This window comes from Microplitis mediator, chromosome 2, assembly GCF_029852145.1.
Source record: "Microplitis mediator isolate UGA2020A chromosome 2, iyMicMedi2.1, whole genome shotgun sequence".
In the NCBI taxonomy this organism is placed as follows: domain Eukaryota; kingdom Metazoa; phylum Arthropoda; class Insecta; order Hymenoptera; family Braconidae; genus Microplitis; species Microplitis mediator.
In genome coordinates, this window is record NC_079970.1 from 20,183,919 (window position 1) to 20,201,710 (window position 17,792).

General features: G+C 29.8%; 1 protein-coding gene across 3 annotated transcripts in view; it reads left to right on the forward strand.

Moving 5' to 3' along the window:
* The window catches only part of LOC130663316 (lachesin-like), a 250,729-nt gene that overhangs the window by 169,919 nt on the left and 63,018 nt on the right, over positions 1–17,792 (forward strand). The gene's annotated exons all lie outside the window — the stretch shown is intronic.

A 17,792-nucleotide genomic window follows, 5' to 3' on the forward strand; every position in this document is an offset into this window, starting at 1 on the left:
TCCAAAAATGATCAACTCAAAGTTATGATCAAAGTTACAAACTTTTTTAGAATCAACTTTTTTTACATAGGAGTGTTTGAATCTTCCAAATATTTTGTCAATTTTTCAACTATGAATTTTTATTTTATAAATAATCATTCTAGTTCTTATACATATCTGTTGACTATAAAGATTAACTTAAGATGAAAAGTAATTGAAAAAACAAAAAAAAAAAAATATCAATTAAATTTTTAGGAGTAGTACTTTCTCAAAGTGCTTATTCTCTCTAAGTATGATAAATTATTCTCTTTGTTTATGTCACAGCAATTGTTCTTATAAATTTATTTAAACATCAAAGAAAGTACCATCTATATAAAAATAATATATAAACAAATATCATTCTTTAAGGTTGACATTTGCTGAAAGAATGTCTAGTGAAATGCGAAAAAATGTGTCAAAAGAAAAGAAGATATATTGTAAGCCAGCTGACGTGTCTCTTCGAGTTTTCCCTTGCTGCTTATCGAGTGCTTCTTTCTTTTATTTATATATGTATATACATATATACACATACATACATGTACCTATATACACATAAATAGTTATGTTTATTTACTTTTTTTTATTTATCATTTACTTTACTTTACTTTATTTTTCTATTATTTTTTTCTTTGCAATTTTACTCGTCACGAAGTTGCAAAAGCAGCAAAATGACAAACATGTAGAATGTCAACACAACAAAAGACTTTTCATCTCTTTTCATGCGCGTAAATATCTTCCAGAAGGAGGAACGTATGAAGTATATGTAGAACGACATACGAGAATAATTACGTAAAGCGTTTTGCACTTTTTCAGGAAAATTGGAATAGAATGAGATATTTTCAATCGATAGTTTATAAATAAATTGAAAAAAAATCGGATAGTCCGAACTGGGAATCGAATCCAGATTAGTAGGGAACGGGGGACGGGACGAAACGGGATACTTTTGTAAATATAATTGAGCATTATTTTGAATTTTTTTTTGTTAAACTTTTTCAAAAATCGAGTGTCAGTTGAAAAATATTTATAACTTGTTTTATAATAAAAACTATTAAAACAATTTTTTTTTAACGGCTGTTTTACCCCTCGCATGGAAAAAATATATATGTGAAAATTATATGCAACCTATATAACATATATGTGCGCAAAAAAAAATATGTCAACTAACTTTTCAGATAAATGTATGCATAGATGAAAACATAAATGTTTACATAAAATTAAAAATATATAATACATATATTATAAATAAATGCTATACAAATGGAGATATATATGTGGCTATATATATAGCCACATATATGTAGACATTTATATATTTTTTTATATAATTTAAATATATTTTCGCGCAAAAAAAATATGTCAGAATATATATTTCATGTAAGTAACATATATTTTTATATATGTGACATATATAACACATATATGTTTGCATATATTTTCCGCATATATATTTCCATGCGGGCCCCCTCACCCCTTCATTAATTAATTTCATAAAATTAAGTAATGAAAAAATTAATTGAATTAAAAAAAAAGATGCAATTTAACTACAGGATGAAATTGTTCGAATCTAACAAAGAACCGATTAATGTACAAAACTTTAAAGTTGCTTAAAGTAGTGTGCGAATAAAAGTGTTATTTAATCAACAAATTACTTGTTCGCTTTGTAAAGATACAGTTTTGGAATGTTCGATCATCGGCTCACAGAGCGAAAGAGAAAAACTATTTTCACCATTCGATTAATTCTCTACCGTACAATCGTGGATTTTACTCTACTCTACTGTTGAATTGAGTAAATTTGCGTGAATCAACGGATAAGTTTTAATGAACGTTTATACCAAAATTGATCGTGATTATTTTATTTTACTCTATATATTTATTACCATTACTCGTATTTCGATTCATTCATTCTCGTATTTCATTTACATTGTATATTTTTTTATTCTGAATTAAATCGATAAAAAATAATCTCATGTTATTTAAATCTACTCGTCACTACTCTCTATTTGATATATATATTTTTTTTTTTTTTACATCAAAAGTAAACTAATTCCACAAAATATTCATTCAATAGCTTCCAATCATTTTCATTAAAATATTTAATTAATTTTTAAAAAAATCTTCTGTTCTTCAGGTGAAATAATTTTTTTACATTCATGTCATAAATTTACTGCTGAGCTATTGATTTTACTTCAAAAATTAATGAAACATTTTTCGTAAATAATTTTCAGAGGTACGAAAATGTTTCAAACGGATTTTTGTTCGAAATATTGACTTTATGTAAAAAGTCATATTTTTCTTTTTTACAGAAAATTTAACGGGCTACAAAAAAGTATTCATTCACTTTTTTCATAAAGTGGAGCATTAATGAGATAATTGCCTTGAAGTGAACCCTGGCAAATTAAATAACAATTAAAGATTTAAAATTAAAATTTTGTATTTTTAAATAATAGCCGAATTTGAATTTTTATAAATAATTCAAGCAATTAAAGTGTAGTAAGTAAACACTATTAAGAACACTCGCGCCATAAAAAAAATATACGAGAAAAAAAGGGATTTGGGTGAAAAATTGGGGATTGAAGGCACCTGGCACACTTTAGAGGCATAAACGTTGAATTCGTGAGATCGACAGTCGGATGATCCTGCACTTCATCGAAAGATGTGAATCTAAAAGTCTAAAAGGATCAATAGGATAAGGTTAAGTGAAGTGCACTGAAGTGTTATATACCAATGGGTTTGTATCCGCAGAATCACAACTCTCGGTAGTCGTTTATAGATCTGAGAGCCGACCGTCACTGGACGTCGTTCTCATCCTCGCTGTCGTAGTCGTCGATACCGGACCATTGGATGCAGCTGTCGGAAGTTACCGTGAATAGACTCCACTCTAAGTCCGTGGCGAGTAGAGAAACGAGGATGACGTATACCCACTGGAGCATCGAGTGGACAGAAGCTACTCGTAGGATTCTATCGGCAGCAGATGCTTCCGCAATCGATTTTCCACCTGCTCGAACAACTCCAGAAAGACGACCAGTTACACTACTGGCCAGGACCATAATTCTGTCTAGCCAGTACCGAGTTTGCGGTACCAGTGATTCAATTCCAACATTATACCAAATGCACATTTAATACTAAAACATCCAAAGTCCACATTGACGCTTAGACATAAAGTAAACCAACTAAAGCTAAACTACAGCTAAACCAACATTTTCTTCAATCTCAAGCTTAAATATTTTCAAAACCCATCCAACTATTTACAGTAGGACAACGTTTTACAGCAATAAATCTAAAGCAACAAAAACTAAAAATAAAACTCTCATTATTAATGATAAATTATTCCCAGACCTAGAATAAAATCTCCATAGAATATTAATATTAACAACGGGCGAAAAATAAAGAAACAGTAAGTAGCTTGAATGCATAAGATAATCTTTACTACAGAGCAATAAAGATGATGATCATGTTTGTCCAAAATACGAGGGTGCCAGGATATGCCGTGGGAGTTGCTGGTATTCCCAATCCAATTCAAGTAATGGAGTCTGAAACATTCCTCTCACAGACATCTCCAGGGTCTATTCCTCCCTTCGTGGACGTGGATCATCCTGGTGTGCGCCACAACACTACACAAGAGCACACTATACCACACTGCCACGAGACCCTGTAACTTGTCCAGCTACAACATTAGAGACATAAATACTCAGCGAACCCGGTCAACTGGGTGTAGTTTTGGCTATTCATCTCATCATTATTCGGGCCGCGTCTATCGCTGTACTAAATACTAATACTAATACCTCGAGTTCTACCACCATCACAACCACCAGCGCCAGTATCAGTACCAACACCAGCATTAGCACCAGCACCAGTACCATCGCTAGCTTCAACCTAGATCAACCACGTAGCTAATAAATTATCTAAATGAATTATTAAGCTAATGAAAGTCATTCAGCGGATGATATCGATATTGACTGGTGTGTGTGTTTGTGTGTGTATCGTTGACTGGACGTGTTGTAAACTATATATCCCATTGGAAAGGGAATCAAATTGCCTCGGATCGTTGGGTTTACATTGAACCATACACTATGACCGCAGAGAGTAACTGGCAGTCCGGAACGAGCGATAGTCGAAGAGGTTATTCAGCCGCGCGTTAGTTTAACGCCCTATAAATCCCAGGTTAAAGTGCTAAGCCAGCCCAATGTACCTACATCTATACATTCATACTTTCGTACTTAGATACCTTATTATTATTGCATTAATATATTGACAAAAGTGTACCGCCAGCACCTGAGCACGTGCCGCGACAAGGATCTCCATCAGCTTTTCATTCTTACCAGGTGCTTTTTCTGAATACCCTCGGAATTTTTTTGAGGATTATTCAAAAATAACTCTCAAGGTGGATATTTTAACTCCATCTTTATATTACCTACATGTCTGTGTATTGTATACTATGTGTGTATGCATTTATGAATGTAGACGGGAGTAGAGGTTTGAGTGTATGTCTGTGAGTTAAACTAGAGCAAGAGGATATTGGCTTACGAGGCACTTGACAAGCTTCTACATATTTAGATATATGATGTTATTAGACTCTCGAGTGAACGTTATTAATATTTAATCGCGTAAGCGAGTATGTATAAATTATGGCTCATTTTCGTACGATCGATTATATCAAGGATACATGCAGGATATACGCTTTATATACATATTATCTGTATGCAGACGTATATATGCTTATGAATATTGGTATTGTTCATGAGAAACATATTAATCTGCGGATAATTATCTGTAATAATCGTTACCACTGTCTTAATATAAACTCATATTTGATTTATTTTATAAATGATTAGTCGACTGATTACTTCAAAAGTAGGTTATTATTATTTTATCAAGAGTACTCTCTAATAATGACGTAGTGGAATTCACTGTGAATTAGTGAATATCTGCTGCACTAACAGAAGGATTTCTTAGCATTTAAAAAGGTTTCTTAGTATTTAAAATATCATTTTTATCATTCATGCGATATAAGTGCTATCTTGGCGCACGCTCTTTTGTTCGCCAAATAGCTGTTTGCCCATTCAACTGTTTCCACGACATTTTTGTGCGTTATACGATTATCTGCGTGCGACAAGTAAATTTGAGTGCGACAAGTAAACTTGTCGCACTCAAATTTACTTGCCATATGCAGATTATCGTATAACCCACAAAAATGTCGCGGTAACAGTTGAATGAGCAAACAGCTACTTGGGGAACAAAACAGCGAGCACTAAAATAGTACTCATATCGCATTAATAATAAAAAAATGTATGTTCAATTCGTGCGGTGTTGCCGATTACCCACTCGAGCAAATGAGCGCACTCACTTCGTTCGTGCGCTCAACTTTGCTCTCGTGGGCAATCGACAACTTACCGCACTAGTTGTACAATATACTATTCTTAGGGTAGTTCACTCGCAAACCGACTTTTCATAAGAATTTCATGTAATTGAAATATGATATCAAGGTAAATGTCCTGCATGTAATTTTGAAAAATCCAAATTTTTGATCGTTTGTAAGGCGAGATATTAATAATCAAAGTGCATACAATTAACATGCAGTAGCTCAAACTAACCTAAAAAAAAGTCATATTTTCATGTATATGTCAAATTATTTTGCTTAACAGGGCTTATCAGATATTTTCGGCTGAGTTTTTTTCGGAAACAAAATTTCTAAATACAAAATACAGACCGCACATTGATGCACTACTGTCTAATCTACCGAAGCGCGCTTAAATTGTTTGATAATATTCGTTTGTTTAAGAGAAAAACTCGGCCAAAGTTTCCATTTACTGCACAAGTGCAACAAAGATAGTATCGTCCGTGGACTTAAGTGCAATAGAGAGAGTAGTATGAACCTCTGTTAAGAATCTTTTCAAAAACTAATAGATTATAGAAAAAAAAATTTTAGAATAATCATACTACCGATTAGTAAAAGAGTTATAAATATTCAAAGAAACCTGTCTCACAATTTCAAATGAGAAAAAGCGAGTAAGCGATATCAAGTAAAATAGGAAGCAATAGCGAGTGAGAGAGTAAGCAATAGCACATACTATAGGTTGGGAGTGAACTTCCGTAAACATCATTGTTTTGTATTTATCAAATATTTATTACTATTTAAGAAATGATTAATAGTTAAATTAGTAGTATACTTAGAAATGGAGAAATAGTGACTATCCACTGATTCGCTGTGAATTTCACTAATTTATTTTTAGAGAGAACCTGCAGTCAGTCCTTACATGAGTGCCCGCGTGTCAATACTATTCATTTAATATGTTTTAAATTTTATTATTTACCGAATTACTAATAACTTTACCATCGAATATTTTGAAAAGCCCACATATGTTCAAATTTTTGTCTGTCTAATCCTCTTGTCTGCTTGAAATATTCACAAATTTTGATGTCAGTAACATTTGACTATTATTAAGAAAAAGAAAGTAAAAATATCTTTTAGCGCGAAATTTGAATACTTTTGAAATTACCCTGATTAAAAACTCCGATTAAAATCGCTGAATTCCGATTGATTTCGATTGAAATCCGATAGACTTTCAATCATTATTCTTTAGTTTCAATCGAAGTTTTTAATCAGGGTATTCATAAAACTCAAAATAACGGACTAAGTATCGCATGAAAACATTTGAAACCGTTAAAAAGCATAAATTCAAATTGAATTTAATCAAAACTCAATTAATTTCATCATAGAGATATGAATTAAATGAAATTTTTCTCATTCCTTTAATAAAATAGATTATTTTACAAAAATTTTTAACCATTTAATATTTGATGTTTTTCTTTTCATTCGAGAACTTTTGTTCATATATATAATATGTCAACACTACATGAATGTTGATGTTATTTAACACGTATTGAACTCGTAATTGAATGAGAACATAACTATTTACTCAGTAAACATAATATGGACTTTCGCACGTATTCAAATACTAATAATTAAATATTAGTCGGTGCGCTTATATGTGAAATTTCAAATATTTTTTTTATAATCGCTGTTGGATTTTTTTGTTTTATTGTTAAAAATGTGTCAGATAAACAATAAATAAAAGTAAGTTAAATATTTAAAATGTCAATTTGGCTACGCACGTAAATGTTAGAGACATTGGAATCTACTGACCCGTTTAATACTCCCGGCTTTTACAATCCACAATCGCATTGTGGCGAATAAAGAACGCCTCGGAAAAACCCAAGTGAGTGAGTGAGTGAGTAAGGGTAGTTTAAGAAAAGAGGAATAAAAAAAAAAATAAAAAATAAAAAACCTCCTGGGTGGGTTTTATTGAAATCTTTTCCTGCCTCCACTGTATAAACTCTCTAAGAGACATTTTTATCTGTCGGATAAATTTCTCGGGGGCTCTACATCTCTCTTTTCTCATCGTTCTCTTCGCGTATACTGCTCAGAAACCATATGGCAATAGAAAATACTCAACCCAAACTTTATATATGTACGTAGATATATAAAGTATATCTATGACTATATGCTTGCACTCGGCGAAAAATTATTGGCATGATATGAAAAAAAAAAAATAATAATAATAAAAAACCGACTACTGATAAACTCAATGAATATTTTTTTATTTTGTTGTTTTATTTTTATTTTGTAAAATGTTATTTCAATATTTGAATTATTTTTCAGAAGTTGTTCAAAACAAAAATGTGTACTTGAAAATAACCTATATGTTTACACAAATGGTGCACAAAAAAAAAAACGGAAAATAAAATTGATCACGAGATTTTTATTTTTACATTCATTAATTGTTTACTGTCGCGGTTACCTGATTCTGTGGCCGCTAGAAATTCAAATGTCAATATTTTTCAAATAGAGATCAAATTTTGATTACACTTTTGCTGTTAAAAAAAAATAAAAAATTAATTAATTAAACAAAAAGCGAATTATCAAATTGTAAAGATACAAAAAATCAATTTTGAAAGAAATTTTAGAACCTTGAAAAAAAAAATTTTCTTAAAAATAAAATCTAATTTATTTTTTTTAGGGAAATATTTTTATTTATTTATTTAAAATTTATATGCCTAGGCCGAAGCTGTATGGCAATGTTTATACTAAAAACAATACAGTGTCACGTAAAATACTTAAAAACATATTTTATGAAAATTATAAACGTTTGTAACGTCCATTTGGTTCATCACTAGTTAACAAGCTTTAAGAGTTACTGTTTACTTCTACATCCATGAAGAAATTAAACGCTTTGATTTTGAAGCCCTCAATCCAGAGTGAATTTATAACCTCCATCGGTAGCTCCTGCCACAAGCGAATTGCTGACACTACAAAAAAATGCTCTAGGTTACAGTTGCAAAATTTGGCATTTTGAAAGTGATATTATTATTTTTCACTGCAAGCCTATCAGAACGCCGTACACTCTCATCTTCATTACAGAAAATTTTACAGAGGAATTTCGGTCCTCTAGTCTGTAAGATTTATCTTTCGTACACCGAAAGAAAGGATTCCTTGGCACAGAAAATTTTTACTTGTCTCAAGAAATTTTTATCATTAAAAATTAAAAACAAAAATTTTCTTGGGGCGAGAAAAAATTTATTGAGGCAAAAAAAAATTTTAGCACCAAAAAATTTTTTCTAGTCCTAAAGAAGTGTTCTCTTCAATTCATAGTGCAAAATATTTCTTGCTTTAAGAAATCCTTTTTTTTCTGTACCTAATTTTCTACTGTTCTTAAATATCGAATCAAAAAATGACGTCGTTAAATATCAAATCAAATTAAAAAAAAAATTTCAATTTCAAATCACGAGAATATTTTTTTTTGCATAAATTTTTTTTTTTTATCCTCAATATGGAAAAAAAAATATTCTATAAAATGAGAACTCAATAATACTTTCAGCAATAAAAAAAAATATTTAGCAAGAAAAAATATATTATTGTCGCAGTATATCAAAAACAATATGATTATGTTAATAAATATACTCAATATATGACAGTGTAAACACATTTATTATGACTCGATCGCGCCATAAAACAGATATAATGAAATCATATCGTGCTTGTCTCTCCCTAGAGTGCGCAAGTCTCTCGAGACAGAATTTATCCAAGAAATGTATATATACAGCAATCGACAAATTCTTTGCGTCTCGTGTGGATTAAAAACCAACAATAACAATAACATTGTTTATGTTTTAACAACAGTAACAGAGATAAACAAAAAAGTCATAATAGAATTTCATGAATTTTTTAGTTTTCAATATTCTGATAAAAAAAAATATATAAATATAAATATTTAAAAAGTCAGACGTTATTGAAAAATTTATTGCCGTTTATTTTTTCCATCTCTCATCTGCATCGCATCCATCAATTTTATATTTTACTCACAACTCATACATCCTACAACTGATTGGTTTTTACTAAAATAAATATGTCTCGTGCATCGTTTTTATAGTGACAGAATAATTTTTTTTTTTTTTTTTAGGCAACGTAAGATAAATTATATTATCAAAATTTAATTTTTCTTTTACAAAATAAAATTAATTCAAATTTTTTATAAAAGTTATCAGATATTTTAATAAATCTATTAACTTTATACCGCACTAAAAATATTTGACATACTTTCCCAAGTAGCTTGGTCAACTTCTACAAGTATTTGACCAAGAAACGTCTTTAGAAGTTCTAAGTATTTCTATATCAACTAAAATTCTCATAATTAATCTCAAGACAAATTTTTTATACAAAAAGTTGAATTTATTTACAAATAAATTCAAATAATTATAAACTTTAAACTATTTAATAAAATGAACAATAAATAGCTTGTGAATTTTACCCCACTAAATTCACTCGACATAATTTAATGTTTGGCTAGCGAACGAGTCTTTGAAAAACCGCCAACTGACTCCGACGTACCACATATGCTTAAGTCTTGTCTAAATGTCTGTCCATGTCTTTTTATAAAATTTATCAGCGACGTCTAACATCTTTTGGGCACTTGGCCAATTAAAATTCATTTAAAATACTCTTGATAAAATTAAACATATATATGAATAAATCTTACTTTGTTAACTTTTGTTATTAAAACCCATAAAAATAATAATAATAATTATTATTATAAATATTTAATTAACTTGAAGTTTAATGAATTAATTAATACAATAAAATAGAGGAATTCAGCGTAATTGAAATCTATTCGAAGCAAGAGTCTCGCTCACCTGTTGCATTTACTGTCTCCCTTACTCCCAAGTACACCAGATAATTTCTAGATTATTTTCCTACGTGATATATATTTTAGTAGTAACATAAAATCATGATCACATCTACAGTTTAATTAAAAATCATTTTTTTAATATACGATTAAAATTATATGGCGATGTTACTGCATGGGAACCATCAACGGTTATTACATGGTATAGTAATTTTTAAACTATCCATCATGTCATAAAATGCTACATTGTAAAAAATTTGCGGGTTTAGTTTGGAGTGAATTTCAAGTGATTGTAGAGCGGATGATTTTTTCTAATTGAATCTCCTTGGAGCGAAATTCACTCCGAAGGGAAATTCATTTTAACATTAAAACCCTGGATCAAAGTGGATATGAATTAACCCTCAAGAGACATCAAGTAAAATTACCCGAGTTTTTTAAATGTGTGCCATTTTAAAAAGCATATTCTTGAGAAAATTTTCTATCGATTGAAAGACGAATGCATTGAATTTGATCAATTCGATCATGAGATATAAGTTTTAAAAGTATCGCCCGCATATATGAAACTTATGTAACTTTTTCGAGTGTCTCTCTTAAGACTTGAAATGAAATCAACATCACTCCGCGGAAAAAAACCCTATTTACTTCTTACGCGGAGTGGTTTTTTTTTAAACTCCGGAACTCTGGATAGAGTGAATTTTTCATTCTGGATTGAAATAAATTCCATGTTCTCTGAATTCACTGTTGATTTTTTACAGTCGACTATCGCTAATGATAGCTTTTGTTGAAATTTTTCTTATAATTTAGTAATCTTTAATAAGGGTAGAGGTACCGTTTTTGGCCACTTTAGGGCCAGTTTTGGACACTTAAAAAATTCAAATAAAATAATCTGTAAAAGACCCAATAACATTATCAATTTTTTAAGTATATCTAAAGATATTTCTATCCCGCTATTAAAATGAAAATTTTATTTTCCACTTTTTCATTAATTAAAATAAAGAATTGAATGTCCAAAAATGGAGCAGTGGCCACAAATGGTACCTCTACCTTATGCCTAAAGTACAAATTCTGTAAGTTTACAATTGTTCCAAGTTTTCGTAGCCATATGCAATTTTTGCCCGAATTTGTTATCGTGCAGACATAATTTATTAAGCATTCCGCATGGTAACTATTACTACTTTATACTGTAAGTATAAATATATTAATTTGTAAAAATTCCATTTATTGTTGGTGGTCTCTATCGTAGAAATATTTCGAATTTGAAAACAATTAGACAATAATTATTACTACAAAATTTTTAATTTTCATTTAAAAAAATTTTTTTACATCTTAAATTTTCTCGTAATTTCGATGCTAGGCTTACGTCAAATTAAATGATTTACGTTAAACAAAATTTGAAAAACCGGTCGTCAATAAATCGATGTAATAGAAACGTATGAAAATACGTCAGATATCTCTGGTTCATCAAAAATGTCACCGTTACTAGAAATAAATTTCATGTCGATCAATATCTCGAACGTTTTTTTCTTTTCCCTGTAGGATAATATTCAATAATATGTAATATATATTTGTCCTAGTTTCTTTAATTACCTACAGTTCTTTAATCAATACCAAAGACTTCATTCAATATAATCGAAATAATTGTATTTGATAATTCAATTATTTTAAACGAACCGATTAATTATAGATTCAGATTAACGTTTTTGATTAACTATACTATCAGTAATTAAATAATTAATTTCGTAACTTGATTAATGACAGCGTTATTATAAAATCTGACAGTTATGTTACCTGTTGCGTTAAATATCACCAAAAATAGCTAAATGGTTTTGAGTTTCGATTAATTATTATTATTGATGATAAAAGGTCATAAAAGAAAACCTGTAAGTTATTAAGGCTGATAAATAATTGATGGTTATTTAGCTTGTCAAAGTTTAACTATGAAATATATTTACGAAGTTTCTTCATTTGTGACAATTTGTTTTCACGTGTAGATTAATAACTCTAATCTGGTCCAACTGGGAGTTATATTATACTATAAACGCGTTGGCTAGAATATCTCTATTTCATGTGCCAGAAACTATATGCATGCTGTGTTATTCCGCGTGGAATCATGCAATATATCGGTTGCTTTCAAATGTATAGATATAGTATGCAAGCACTCTCATTACAGTCATTAAGATAATTACCATGAGATTTAAATCATCGCAATATTCTAGGTAACGAGATCATCCTATCTAAAAATATTACTGATTTTGAAGTAAATATCTATTTTAAAAAATATTGGAAGCTCTTGCAACAATGATTCTTTCTTTTTATACAATTTTATAAAACTTCAAGAAATTTTAGAAACCTTATGGAATTTTATAAAATCATTATCTTATTACCCGCATGAAAATTCCATATATGATAAATATATATGGAAAAATATATAATCAATATGGGACCATATAAGTGGCCAAAAACGATATATCTTTTCTTATATATAATATAGTAAGTTTTAAAATAATTCATTATATACGTAAGTTTATAAGTTAATGCATGTATTATATATATTCATAATCATATATGAAAACTTATAAGTTAGCACACATATGTATTACATGTATTGATAATTATATATGTAAATTTGTAAGCTAGCACATATATATATATATATATATATATATATATATATATATATATATATATATATATATATATATATATATATATATTGTAACGGGTTTTTCACCACCGGGGATCTACCGGAGTGAAGTCCGAATACACTTACTGTTTTTGGCTACCTTGTTCAAAAATAATTAAGTTGGGCGCCAGGTGATTTTATAATCACCAAATAAACAATTATCAAAAATGTCGACTCAGGGTGGCGGATCGGGGAAAAGTCAGGCACTTAAGATTACGATAAATAATTGATCAGAATTAAACAAATAATCAGTCGTATTTAATCAAACAAAATCGTTGATCGGTTTCACAAATAAAGTTATCGGTTACAAAAAAAATATAAATGCCGTTGTCGGCTTGACTCGATATAAACAATATTATCAAAAAAAAATCGTAGTTGATCGAAAACACAATTAGTTCATTGCTCAGAGAAACACAGTCGATTACGAAATTAAAAAAATATAATTTTATTGTCCGGAGACACACATACAGCGGAAGTATTAAAGAAATACTTGACGAGTGACGTCAGAGTATTCTTACACGGCGAGGTGACAAGACTGCTGTTGCGAATGAGACACGGATAAGCCGTAGTTCTCAGAATTGCTCGAAGAAATAAAATAAAATATAAAATAATATTTTATTTCGGTAACGTGTTAAATTACACGATCAAATAATTATTGCGCGTAATTAATTAATTAATTTTTAATTATTACACGAACGCGGTTCACTTGTTCACTACTAAATTCACTAGAACACGTTGTTCAGTTTCGGGCCGAGGCTTCGGCTTGTTCACTTGTTCACGGAGTCAGTTATTGTTGGTCGAAATTAATTGTCGTGATCAATTAATTTAACTAGTCGTTGATCCAAACTCGGATTGGTCGTTTTAGTCGTAAATCGCGTTGTTCAATCATCGGGATCGAAATTGGTCGGAGTCGAATTGTTCAAATAAAATAAACGTGGCCGTTCAGTTCGGCGTCTATCCCGGATCTCCCGTGACAATCAATGTGTTGGATCGTTTGCTCGGTCAAAGTCGGAATTTTCGATGCTAGAGGTCACTAAAATTTGCTCACCGGATAATTATTTATTATTTCAAATAATTTTCAAACCACGGGTCGATGTCGAATTTTCCTCATGTTACAATATATATATATATATATTCTGAACACAATGTTTGAATCTTATAACAGAGAAAGAAAGACAGAAAAGAATAGATTTTATTTATTCTTACATATATGGGGAGACTTATATGGTTCTATATATAAAAAAATATACAAAAATTTATAAAGTTAAATATATGGTAAATATATCGTGCTATCTAATGATGAATTATATGTGTATTCTTATTTGTTTTCATTTATAAATAACATTTATTTTTGAATATATCAAAATTATAAGTTTTCAAATATATAAAATATATATATTGAAGTTATACGGAAGTATATGAAATCATATAAGAAAAAACATATATTGAAATATAATAAAATCGGCAAAAATCTATACATAGTTCTATATAAGATTTCATGTATTGTCACATATATATTGATATCTGTAACATATATCTTTTAATATATGTTTACCATATATGATATTTTCATGCGGGTAGGACTGAATTTGAATTTAATGGAATTTCATACAATTTTATAAAACTTTACCTAATTTTATGAAATAAAATAAATTTTCTTAAAATTTTATATAACTTTGTAAAGTTTTACAGAATCCCATCAATATTTATATCGTAAAATTTTATGAAATTATATAAAACTAAAAATTTAAATTGCGCTCCTTAATTTTAACCGATAAGGAATTGTGAACCGTATCCTTGCGGTAATTCAATACTCAGTTAACTTCATAACTATTTTCGATCCATCTAATTTAATATAGAGGATATTACAGAATTGTGTACAATTTCCTTACACTTTATGTGGGAGATCGACGGGGAGCGAGTTGATATGAAAATAATAAAAGAAATGATCCTTTTTATATACAAGCGATGTTTAAATTTTTTAATTGACTAAGTACGGTGACTGAGTATTAATTGGCGCAATTCCTTGCGCAGTAAATCGACGTGCAGGAGCAAATGAGTAGCGTATAGTGCCAACAAATTCAAATATTAAAGCAGAATATTATTGTATTAACTCTAATAAATATTATTTAGACACAAAAAAATATATTAATTTAGAATAAATATATATATTTGTTCGAGGTTAATAAATATATATTTGAACCTAATGATTATTCATTTAAAAGTTATGATGTTAAGCAGCAGCAGCGGGAGTAGTTTGGTGCTCGCCACTAGATCGCGCCCACCACTTGTAGTGTCCCTGGTAAGAAACTTATTTTAGAGTTATCATATTCCCAACTTGAAGCATTTATGAGATGGATTTTTCACTGTAAATCAGCAAAGTGACGATAACCCTATTTTGCTAGTAATACAGAGGTATCCTGTATTACACACAATATGACATTAATGTTTAATATTAATGTTTCACTGAACAATTTTTGTCATAGTACAAAAAAAATTACGTGTCATAACTAAAACTTAGTTGTCACGAGAAAATTTTTTTCTCAAAGTCGGAAAACGATTTCTTAAATAATTTGTAGTCGTGTAAGGCGCTGTTAGTATTCTCTTGATACACTCGATTTTCGGGTATATTGATCGGGTATATTAATGTACACCATGAGTTGCATCTTCGATGTATGCTTTACTCTAGCCATCATTTTGGTGCTGTTTACATTTTTGCACATATAAATTGTGAAATTGAACGCAGGTATTTCGTTCGAGAAACTTTTCTTTTTCATACAACTCATTCTATCGTTTATATACACTTCTTCAAAAATATGGTTCCATTCGATTAAACCATGGCATTAATATTAGATAATATAGATTTTTTAAGTGTTCTAAACATATATTTATTTCTGTTAGAATTTATTTTTATTAATTGATTCAATGAATCACAACGATTTAGATCACTGAATTTATTTTTTTTCCCTGTTCCCGTAGGTAGTACAGGTCTATTTGATCTGCGACCATCTTTACTTCTTCATTCAAGTCCTTGATGAGTGCATCATTCTTTCTACTTAAATCACTCGATCGTTGCGAGTGATTTTGGATTCCGGAATTAAATGAGTCCTAAGCTCCTCAACAAGTAATGCATTACACAGATTGAAATCAACATTACCTTTATCTGTCACTGCTTTAATATGTGCGAGCCCCTTGGTGTCATTAAGAAATATTTTTAAAGAAGCCACAAATTTATTTGGGACAAATATTTCTTTTTTTCAGTGTAAGGTGTCCCATAACGCTACTTAATTACAACTTGAGAAACTGTCACTACTTTATCGTTGTAATTTTTTTTTTTAGCTTAATCGAAAATAAAAAAGACAATTTATCAAATTGGGATTCAAAATTTTGATTTTTAAAAAAATTTCGGATCTTATTGGATGAAGTAGGCGCTAAAAAATATATTTGATATACAGAAATCTTTAGTTTAAAAAATTTAGGTCTATATTAATTTAATGAGATCTCAAATCAAAATTATTCGTTCCCGGGTCTGATTACTCAGATTTATAAAAAAGTTTTTTTATTAACCAATAAAAATTTCGTGTAAGTCAATATAATAGTAGAAACTCTACAAATCCAACTATAAAATATAATATTGAGAATACAGCTAAAGAAAACATAAAAAAAAAATGAAACGAAATCTCAAGCAATGTCTAAAACCAGTAAAAGAATTCTTATACTGTTTCTTACGAATCATTTCCACTATCCAATAAATTTCGATTGGGGCAAAGTGCATCTTACAAATGTCTCTAAGTACAGCAGAGTATAAAGAATATACGGTTACAGTAGAACAAAGTAAAATATTGAATCTAAAGTACACAAGAGTCCATTGAATAAAAGGAAATCCGTAATATTTTTTTTACGAATGACTTGATCCAAGTTATTTTTCACAATTTTTATCCTCCGGCAATATGTAATCTTATTTCACCATTTATATTATTATTATATGATAATTTAAGTGAAAAATAAATATAGTAATGAAAAATAAATCTAAACAACTGGAAAGATCAATAAACGATAAAGGATAACAGATGAAATTATTTCAACTGGAATCGGTAAGTTCTCCGAGATTCTTCCAATTGAATAACCAGCCAACTGCCCTTCTCTTTCACTCTCGAATGCCCTTTAGAAACTTATACTCGAGTCGTGGAACTACTAGGAGTAGTTTCATGACGAGTACCTGCTCAACCTACTAACTCTAAATATATATATACACTATACATATATATAATATATCAGTATATCAAATATAGTTATCGGTAGCGTATCGTACGGACACGGTTGATTGGTTTCTGCGTTTGATTACATCTAACTTATGATTAAATCATCATAATTCTGACACTTTAATTAACTATTTACCGTCATATATATTTAGATTGTTAATAAACATGAACATATATATGGATGCATAAATACAAACATACTTTTTCTTTAAAGTTGTATCTCAGGCAATCTATTCTTCCAGAAGAAAAACAAAGTAAAGTTTGAGTAGACTAGAGTTTATGTACGGAAAAATAAGAAAAAAAATAGATAAATTTAAAAATAAAGGGGAAGAAAATTTCATATTGTATTTAGGTAAAGTCTCCGAAGACTTGCTTCAATCTCGGGCCGACAACGTTACTCTGACGACACTTTATATGTATATATGTTTATATTATATGGTTACATGTGTAGAAAATACGTGTGTGTGGAGCCAATTTCGGTTAGAAGATAGTACAAGGATGGTGTGTAGTGACGGCTCAGCCGAGTAGGTAAAGCTTAAGGAGTATGAGAGTATGGAGAGGCAGGCAGGCTCTTTATTCTCTGGTGAAATTGACAGGGAAATGGATGTACGACGATATTCTAGTCGGGTTTATGTATATATATCCCGG